The 10,095-nt window shown below is 46.0% G+C and overlaps 1 protein-coding gene across 1 annotated transcript in view; it reads left to right on the top strand.

The window, feature by feature from the left end:
• The first annotated feature begins 399 nt into the window (after nucleotides 1–399).
• WDFY4 (WDFY family member 4) overlaps nucleotides 400–10,095 on the top strand; it is a 275,410-nt gene continuing 265,714 nt past the window's right edge. Inside the window, exon 1 of the mRNA XM_067025200.1 lies at nucleotides 400–504. The gene's annotated coding sequence lies outside the window, so the exon portion shown is untranslated. The remainder of the gene's footprint in view (nucleotides 505–10,095) is intronic.

Here is a 10,095-nt window from a genome sequence, read left to right as displayed (position 1 = left end):
ATGTAGAGATATATATCTTCTTTTTCAGATTCTTTTCCCTTATAGGTTTTACAAAATATCGAGTATAGTTCCCTGTGCTTTACCAGAGGCTCAGAGAAGAGAGGTGAGTCCAAGGAAAGGAGGAAAAGTCCAGCCAGATAGTCCAGGGCTGAGTGAACTCTGCGTCCACTCTTACTAGTTTTCCCTTTTTGCCCTTAGCCCCACCCAGAACTGCTTGACCACACTGCCCTAAGCGGCTTTTCTACAGGGCCCGGGTCACCCACCAGAACTCAGGCAGCTCTGCTGACGTCTGGGAAGTGGGCAGAATCTGGCATCTGTCGACTCTCCACTTCTGCTTTCTCCAGGAAATGAGCAGAAACCCAGCTCAAGTGATTCATAGTGAAACATCGTTAAAGACTGAAGATTCTGGGTTCAGTCCTCTTCCCCTAAGCCTGAGGGGCTGTGGCTGGTTATGGGGGCGTCTATGCCATTTGACGTCTCTGGGCCCTGACGGACATACTCCAGGTAGGTCACCTTGCTCTTGGCCATGCTAGGTCAGCTCAGAGGTGGGCATGGGGGTCCTGTCTTCCAGGGCAGGCTGACTGGCCGTCTCCTGGAAAGCTGAGCATGGGAGCACATGTGACCACCAGTGCCTGATCTGGGTTTGTGGATGTGGGAGAGGAGTTAAGCTGAGGAGCAGGTAGTATGTGCAGGGCAGGTGGCACATGTGCTCAGGGCCACTCCGATGTCTGGGTCTGCTGGGGTATCCCACTCTTGGGGTGTCTCAGTGTTGGGGTGTTCATCACTGTTGGGCTTTCCTGAGCCAGGCCAGGCTCTGGCACTGTTCCTCATCCTCCTACTTCAGGTCAAGCCCTTTCTCATGGTTCTGTTAAGGAAGGTGACCTGCCACACCTAGGAGAGGCTGGACACGGGCCCGTGTCTGCCAACTGTCCAGGGGTAGATAGAGGGGCTGGCCATGAGACTCCCCTGCCAACCCCCCATGTGGGCCTCTGAAGGGTCTCAAACAGAGGGGGCCACTTCAGACCGGTCACCAAGAGGTCTGGCTCTTTCCTGGCCCTGTGGTCACTGCTGGGCATCTGGTAAGTAGGTACCCCTTGGGGCCATCCTTTCCTCCTCTGAATTACCACGTCCAACCTTAGCAACATCAATACTTTGAATCAGCAGGCCCACTGGTTTCAAGAATTAGCTCTTTTCTCCCCACCTAAAATTGCACCTTATAGAACACAGAACCAATCCTTTGTCCCAACCTCTCTGAAGCATGAGGAGCTAATCTGGTAACTAAGGAGTTCGTGTGTTACCTTTTCCATGGAAAGTTTCAATTTTAATATGATTTTCTGCATAGTCATCCATTTAATTGTTCAACAAACATTTATTGAGAGCCACCTCCTGCCAGGCACTTCTAAAGACGGCCGGGTCAGTGGTCAGGGGAGGGTGGTGCCCAGTGCCACAGGCTCCAGTGGGCTGGAGAGCAGAGAGTAGGGAGCAGGGGTCAGGAAGCCCCAGAAAGCACATGTCTTCTGAGTGGAGGCCTGAAGGAAGGGAGGGCCTGAGCCATGTGCGTTTCTGAGAAGCTTTCTTGGCAGGGGGAACTGAGAGGGTCAAGGTGCAGAGGAGGAGGCCTGGTGGAGACCAGGGTGGCAGAGAAGGCTGAGGAGTGTGCCAGGTGACCTGGCCAGAGAGGGCTGGGGTTGAGTTAGGTCAGGGAGGGCCTTCCTGTCCAGTGTGAGGACCTGGGCTGTAGTCCCCCAGACTTGGGAAGTTTTGAAATATTGAGTAGATAGAGAAGAAAATTTAGAAAAAGTGTATAGGGTATAAGGAATAAAAATTGCATAAGCCCTGTGTGCTGTCTTCTTAGTGTTGTTTTAAAGATCATCAGCATCTTTTTTTTTTTTTTTCATCAGCATCTTTGAAGTTATCTGTGTGCTCATCCTTCTCTGTCTCTTCAGAGCTGTTGATATGAATTTTGGGTTTATTGTTCTTTTGCCTTTCATTATAGTTCAACCTTATATGTTTAAATTGCTAAATATGTTATTTGGTTTTGCGTGGTTTTGACCTTTGTAAATAGCAATTATATATTCTTTTAAGACTTGCTGAATTGACTCAAAATTATGTTTCTGATATTCCTTCATATTGTTGCATATGCCTCTAATTCATTCATGTTTATTGCTGGATAGTATTCTGTTATACATGAATATACCTCAGTATAATCTCCCAATATACTGCCAGTGCACACTTGGGATATAGGGTATATAAATCTTCAGCCTTATTGGATGATATTAAAACTTTTTCCAAGCCAATCGTACCACGTTACCCACTCATCAGCAATATGTAAAAGTTTCCGTTGCTCTACATCTTCACCAACATTTGATCTTTTTAGAGTTTTATACCAATTCAGTGCAAATGAAAAGCCATCTATGTTTTGAATTTGTAGTTTTTGAATTACTAAGGTTGGGCATCTGTTTATATGCTTATTGCGCACTTTAAATTCTTTTTCCTCTTCAAGTCTTTTTCTCTATGGGGCATCTATCTTTTATTCTATTGGTTTTCTGTAATTCAGTACATATTCAGATGTTAATTCTTTGTTTTTTATGTATGTTATAAATACTTTTCTCTTATTTGTGCCTTGTCTCCTTATGTTATTTGTGATTTCTATTAATGATTGAATTTCTCAGTTTCAAACAAGCTTAATTTACCCATATGTTCTTTTATGATATATACTTGTGTGTTGTCTAAGAGATTCTCCTCCACTATAAAGTCATAAAATTATTCTCTTACATTATTAAATTTTTAAAAATAATTTTGCCCTTCATATTTAGTCTTTAATCCTACTTAGTAATGATTTTCCTATATAGTGTGAGGTAGCAGGTAATGTTTTATTTTATTTTGTTCTTTCCATATGGATAACCAAGAGTCTTAGCTCCACAAATCAAAAAGGCCATTCTTTAGCCACTAATCTACAATTCTGTTGTAAATCTGTGTAGTGGGTCTGTTCCTTGGCTCTCTTCTGTCAATGTGTTTCTCCCTTTGCCAACACTAAATAATATTATTAACTAGAGGCTTATAATAAATTTTGGTATCTGGAAAGAGTCTCCTCATTATTTTCTTCTTCTTTCATTCTGGATTGACATTCTTGGTTCCTTCTTACTTAATATGGATTTTAGAATCAGCTTATCAGGTTCAACAAAAAAGTTATGTTCAGATTTTATTAGAAATATAATTTGAAGAGAGGTGATATCTTTATGAACATGACTCCGCCAATTCATGAACATGGTTTGTTTCCTTATTTATTTAGGTCTTCATTAAAATATCTAAATAAAATTTTATAATTTTCTTTATAAAATTAGTGCACACTTTGCCTAGATTTATTCTTAAACGGTTTATTTTTATATCACTGCCACTGTCTTTAAAAATATTTTTTTTGACTCTTGCTGATATATGCTCCCATTTTAAAGAAAAATCACTTTCTATGGGTATCAAAGGGAGAAGAAAGACTAGCAGTTAAGAGGCTGTTGTAATAATCCAGGCTGGACGTAATGGTGGCTTGCCCCAAATTGATAGTAACAGAAAAAATGAGAGGTGGTCAGAGTGGTGAGATTCTAGATATTTTTGAGAGGGATTTGACAGTGTTGCAAGCGTTGCATGTGGGAGAGAGAAATTTAAGATGATTCCAGAGCAACACAGAAAATGGAACTGTCATTTACTCAGCTGGGTCAAGGGTGGAAGGAACTTACTTGCAGGGTGGTGATTATTCCAGAATATCGATGTGGACATATGTAAAGGTAGAGATGCCTGTTAGACATCAAGTGGAGGAATGAATTCTTGGCACTTCCCGCCCCCCCCCCAGGTGGCCTTCATGGTAAAAAAGCAAGGCAGTGTGGCCACTTGGGGGAGGGGGTGTTGTTGCACAAAACAAACCGAAACATCGGAGCTTGGTGCAGAGAAAGGTTTATTAATCGAGGAGGCGCCGACTCAGAAGATAGGAGGCCTAAGCTCGTCCCAAATCTATCTTGCTAGCTGGCTGGGGCACAAGGTTTTTAAAGGCAAAAACGGTAAAAGGGATAGGGTCGTAGCATATGTGACCAGCTCATAGACCTTTTTCTGATCAGTCGGTGGTGCGGTAACGGTGAGGTTTCGGGAATCTCAATCATCAACCTTCTGGTTCCAACCAGTCTGGGGTCTACGTGCTTGCGCTCAGCGTGTAGTCACCATCCTCTACCTGGGTGGGGGTCTTAGTTTCTACAGAACAACTCACAGATAAGCATCAGATGGTTATCTATTTCTCTTCATGAGGAACTAGGAGTCCTGTGACTCTCCTATGCTAATCATTAACTGCTTGAGTTCTGCTCTTTGGAACACGGAGAAGGCTTAGGAGACTAAAGCTTTTTTTCCCCCTATAAATAAGAAATGGGGGGCATGGAGGGTCTTTTTCACCCAGGAGGGCCCCATAGGGTCCTGCTCAGTTTCAATTCCCCCTTTCATTTGTTACTCTTCAATCCTGACAGGAACAGGTGCTGGACAAGATCTTTCTTATTCTCTTTCGAATGAAGTTTTGGATAGAGGGGTTAAAATTCAGCAGAGGAACTCCATTTTACTGGGACTTGGTTTCAGGAGTGGAGATACACCCATTTTATTTACAACTAGGGCCTTGCTTTGGTTGTCTCCCTCCAAGGGCTTCAAACCATCAAAATGCACCTGCATTTTGCATGGGAAATGATGTCTCCAGGCAACATTTCTAAGCCCTCCACACACCTGTTAAATACTTAAGTCTCAAAGTCCAGATCTGCGTTATCCAATACAATAGCTTATAGCCATCTGTGAAAAGTGGCCAGTCTGAACTGAGATGTGCTGTAAGTTGTAAAATGCACCTCGGATTTCAAAGATATTACAAACAAACAACATAAGAAATATAAACTATCTTATCTCATTAATACTTGAAACTATTGATTACGTATTAAAATAATAATATTTTAGATATATTGGCTTACATAAAATATATTTAAAAATATATTTAAACAGATAGATTTACCTAATTTAACCTATTTATTCTTACTTTCTAAATGTGGCTGCCCCCAAATTTAAAATTATACATGCAAAAGATGTTTAAAAAAATAATAATAAATAAATAAATAAAATTACACATGCGGCTTGAATTTGTGGCTGGTTTTATATTTCTGCTGGGAAGCACCCTTCAGAGAAATGATGCTTCTTGTTCCATGGCTAAGGCTTTTGTGAGGAACATGGTTCAAGAAGGATGGGAAGTTAGAGAAGTGAAAAGTCACTTGTCCTACATAATTCCAAGAAGAAAGAAAAGATGGAGGATAAGAAGAATGAATATAGTGCTTACAATAAGCTGGACACTAGATAGGGCACTGGTATTTGCCAGTGCAAATACCACAGTGAGATCAGTTTCATTACTCCCACTTTACAGATGAGAAAATGGAGACTCAGAGAGGTAAGGTCCTTTGCCCTCAGACAGTAAGTGCTTTGTCTGGGATTCGAGCCTGGTTCCACCTGATAAGTCTGCATGCTTTGCATTAGGAACACTACCACTAAAAAGCTGATGGAACACTTCTGGAGAGATGTAGTCAACATTTGGCAGGAGTGTGAAAACTGTTCTTCCCTTTTGGCCAATGGTTAATCCTTTTTTTGAGAATTCATCTTCATAGATAATTCACAGCAAACAAAAACATTGCATGGGGATCCTTTCTCCCAGCATTGCCCATAACAGCAGTGGAGATGCCCAGAGCATCCCATTAATAGGGAGTAAGAGTCAATGATGGGGATTCGACCAAGAGGATGCTTCTTGGTCATTAAATCTGATAATTTAAGGAAGGAGCAACATAGAATGCGCTTATGGTATGATGATGGATGATTAAGGCATTAAAACTTTGTACATCAGTTATAAGTAAAATATACTTGGATATGAAAAGTAGTATGCAAAAAACAAAAAAGAGGGCAGGAAACACTTGTTGATTTTTGTATTTTCAATAATAAGAAAATTGCCAAGCAGCACTTCAATATCAGATTTTTAAAAGATATATACAAAATATAGAGTTATACAGTCAAAGATGAAAAAAGATATGCACACATGAAGAAATTGTGTTATAGAGTGGTCAGGGCATATCAGGAGTTAATGATGTTGAAACCTACAGTAAGCCCCCAGAGATTTCACTCCTCCCAGGAGTTTGGAGGGTGAGGAATAGGATGGGGTAATCTCAGCATCTGGAGACCTTCATACAGAGACCTAGCCTCTGCCCACACTCTCCACCCTACTTCCACCCTGCATCCCTCACAGTGGCACAAAACCATCTGTGGTTCAGCTTCACCTCTCTCTTCCCTTTGCATGTCCTTCCCCCGGAGCAATTCTCTCTAGCTCGTCCACAATCTTTCTTCACCTCCCCTCAGGCTCCCTCTCCAAAGTCCCTGCTTCTGTGAACCCTCTCTTACTATCTCCCACCCTCACCCCACCCCACCTCATCCCCAATAACCAGCTCCTTCCCTCTGTCTCCTTAGTGCTGGATTCCTGCTCCAAAGGTTGTATTTCAGGCATTGTATTACAGCATCCTTTTTCCTGCCTCCTGTCCCCTGCAGGCTGTGAGTACCTGAGGGCAGGTGCTGTGCCCTCTGGGCAGGCTCAGCATCTACCAGAGGGTCTCTGTATGCCATCTGTGACACTCCCTGCTGAGAACCCCACAGGGACTCCCAGGACACTGCGTGGGATGAGGGCCATGTCCATTACTGGCATTCATGGTCCTTTCCCAACACACATCCTCACCCCATCCCTGCTCCCTGTGCTCCAGCCCTGAACTCCACCTTAGTCTCTGAACACACATGCTACCTGGAGTGTTTGTCTCATTTGCTTTGGGGACACCTCCTCCTCATCCCCCAGTGCCCATCCTGGGTGTAGTCTTTTCTGAGAAGCCCTTCCAGACCACCACTCCCCTCTCTGGGCTGGGCCATGAGTCTTCTCTGTGCCCCACAGCCAGGCACCTCCATGCCCAGCACCTACCCCACTGTGTCTCTTGCCTCAAGTCCAGGGTGTGGACCAGAGGCAATTCTGCTCCTTACATGTTTAATAATCAAATGGCCACAACACAGAGAAAGCTGAGTAAAGCCGCAGCTCTGGTGGCTAGCCTGGTGGGTGAGCGATTAACACTGTGTGTGCTGCTGGTGTCAGCCCAGGTGTGACTGGCCAGCTAGTGCCCATCTTGTGCCAGGGCTAATGAACCCTGGACCCCGTGGCTCCCAGAGAGCAGCTCTTTCCTGGAGGGATGGCGAAACCACAGGGTCCTGCTCTGGGCCTGCTTGCCTGCAATGTGAGGGGGCCATGGCAGGCCTTGCGCTAAACCTCTCACAGCCAGAGGTCAGCAACAACTCTGCAAGGCCAGCCAGGGAACCCCTGTAGAGCTGCTGGCAGTAAGAGTTTCCAGCTAGTACCTGAGGTGCCCCTGAGGTCTGTTTTTACCATTGTTGACCACTGTGTCAAGCCAGCCTGGAGTGGTAAAAGGGGGTGGGGGGCTTTGGAGTCAGAAAAGTCTGCATCTGACCTTGATTCTGACACTTATCAGCAGTTTGATTTCAGATAAGTTACCTGTTTTCTCTGAATCTCAATTTCTCTGAGTCTTGCTTTCCCCGTCTGTATAATGGGCGTAATAATACCTACGTTACAAGTTTTCTAAGATTTGAGAACACCGATGGCCTGTTAGTGATGCTCATTCCATTATGGCCATTCTTACTTAGGAATCATTTCTTTACGTTCCAGTGGAGGCCAAGCCACTGATTAACTCCCTCGCTGGGAGGCTCCTGATTATGGGAGCTGGGCTGCTTGTTACCTGTGCTGTCACCAGCCCATGTCTTTGTGTGACAGTGGTAGCTTAGTTGCAGCTAAGCTTTGAGGGTCTGGCCAGGGGAACTGCTCCCTGGCCATTTTCTGGCAATGTGGAAGTCGGTACACATACCGAGATATGAAACTGGGTCCCTTCCCCAGGACACTGTGAGTTCCTATATTTTGTTGCCGTTGCAAAAACCACAGAGGTGTGTGCCAGCCAGGAGTGCATGGACTGAAATCAGAAAAAGGAAGTGAGGAGGGCCGTGGGAGGTGGTGCCCCACCTGACTGGTTCCTGCCAGTCAAGTCTCCATCTTAGTCTTCAGGGGAATTTCTGAACTTCTGGAAACAACCTGAGCTGCCTCCTTTTCCTCTGGAGTCATTTGAGGCAGGATGTAGGGCCCTGGCCTCTGCTGTTCTCTGCCTGCGGGTACTCTGAGCCCTTGGCTGATGTAAGAGGTGGTGTCACTTGCTAACTGGAGGGGCTTGGGGCTGCACCAAGGTGATCGCTGGTCCTCGCCCTAGAGCTGGGTGTCAAGGCTCTCAGGGCACCTCTGGCTCTACTCACCCCTCCGCCCTCCCAGCCATTGTCTGCAGAGCTGCTATTTTCCCACCTGCCCCTCCTGTGGCGTCCCTTGCACATGCTCTTGTTTTCGCCCTGGAACCTCGCTCCTGGGGACACCATTCCTGCTCCTGTTTTCTACTCTTTATATTTGAGATGACCAAATCCTCACTTCCAGTCCTGTCTCCATGCACTCCTGGGCCCACACCTCTTAAGGCCTCAATTTGGTCCACTCAGTGTCCTATTGTCCTTTCAAACCAGCTCCTTGTGAAAAAACCTGAGATTGGACAGACTCAGTGGACAGGCCAGCAGGGAGGTGGTGCAGAAGAGAAGCCAAGGACTCCAGAACACATTCACAGAGGGCCTTGTAGGCTTACATTCCCTCAGGAAGTGCAGGCAGATTTCAAGAGCCTTGAGGCAGCAATATGCACAATGGGGTAGGGTGGGGTGGGGCATGTATGATGGCTGAAGGTGCCACTGTGAGGCCCTGGACATGGCCTCACATACCTTCACATGCTTAATTCTTCCCACAACCTTGCGAGGAAGATTTTGTTCCCATTTTACAGCTGCAGACACTGAGGCTCTGAGAGCCTAAGTCAATAAGACTGCAGGTTAGAAAGAGAGCTAGGATTTGAGTCAGATCTGTCTGATGCTGCTCTGGGTCAGCCTGTCCTGGGTGGGGAGGGGTTGAGACAGGTCTAGCCAAGTAGTCTAGGCTCAGGGTTGTGGTGTTATCTCACTATGGAATCAAGGCCAGAGGCTGCCACACATCCTAGACTCATAGGGCCCATTTCCAGATGCACTGAGCTGGCCTGCTGGTGAGCTTGGCACTCTTGGGACCTGCCCAGCTCACAGTTAACCCAGGAGCTGCTGTCTGGCCTTCAGACAACAGGGTTTCCTGGGAAGCAGGAGAGACCTAAAGTTAGTCCCTTACTCTCTCCCTAACCAGCACTGTGATGCTGGATGAGCCACCCACCTCTCTGGGCCTCAGTTCTCTAGGCATTGCACACCCTGGGATTCTTTAGCAAGGCACCCTTCTGGGGACTTCCAACATCTTCCCAGGCCCCCACCTCTCCTGGGGACACACAGGCATCACCTGGGACCTTATAGAAAACATGCTGCTTAGGGCCCACCCAGACCAATTAAGTGGTAATCTCTGGGGACCAAGGTGTGCACCAGGGCTGGTGATGACGGCTCTATTTCTAAACTCATCAAGTGGATTCTTCATCTCTTTGGATTATCTCAGAGCTCCCTTTGCCTCCTTGTTTCCAAGGTGATCCTTCTAACTGGACTGCTCATCACCTACACGTGGGGTGTGCGTCAGGCCCCCGGCTTGTCTTTCTTTTTGTCTTTCCCTGTTCTAGGCTTAGCTTATGCCAGCCAGGAATAACCTTTCTAGATCTGTGCTTATCACATTGTTCTCCTTTTCCAGACTTTCAAGATCTCCCCATTATCTAGAGCCCTGCGTCTAACTGTGTCAGCCTATGTGACTCGGCTATAGTGTGATTTCGCATCATGCCTGCACTCAGCCCTCTCCTGTCTGGAGAGTCTGTCTGCTCTCACTGAGCTTGGTGCTGTTCAGGGTCCTCATCTAGCTCTTTAGTCTGGTTTGTGCAGACCAGGTTGGGATGTTGGTGAAACCCTCTTTGAGCAGCAGCCCCAGTAGAAGGAGCAGGGGAGGCAGGGGGACGCTTCACACCGGTTGTT

The sequence above is a fragment of the Kogia breviceps genome, chromosome 2 (genome assembly GCF_026419965.1).
Source record: "Kogia breviceps isolate mKogBre1 chromosome 2, mKogBre1 haplotype 1, whole genome shotgun sequence".
Taxonomy (NCBI): Eukaryota; Metazoa; Chordata; class Mammalia; order Artiodactyla; family Physeteridae; genus Kogia; species Kogia breviceps.
Note: the sequence above shows the minus strand (reverse complement) of the source record. Positions and strands in the feature narration are given on the sequence as shown.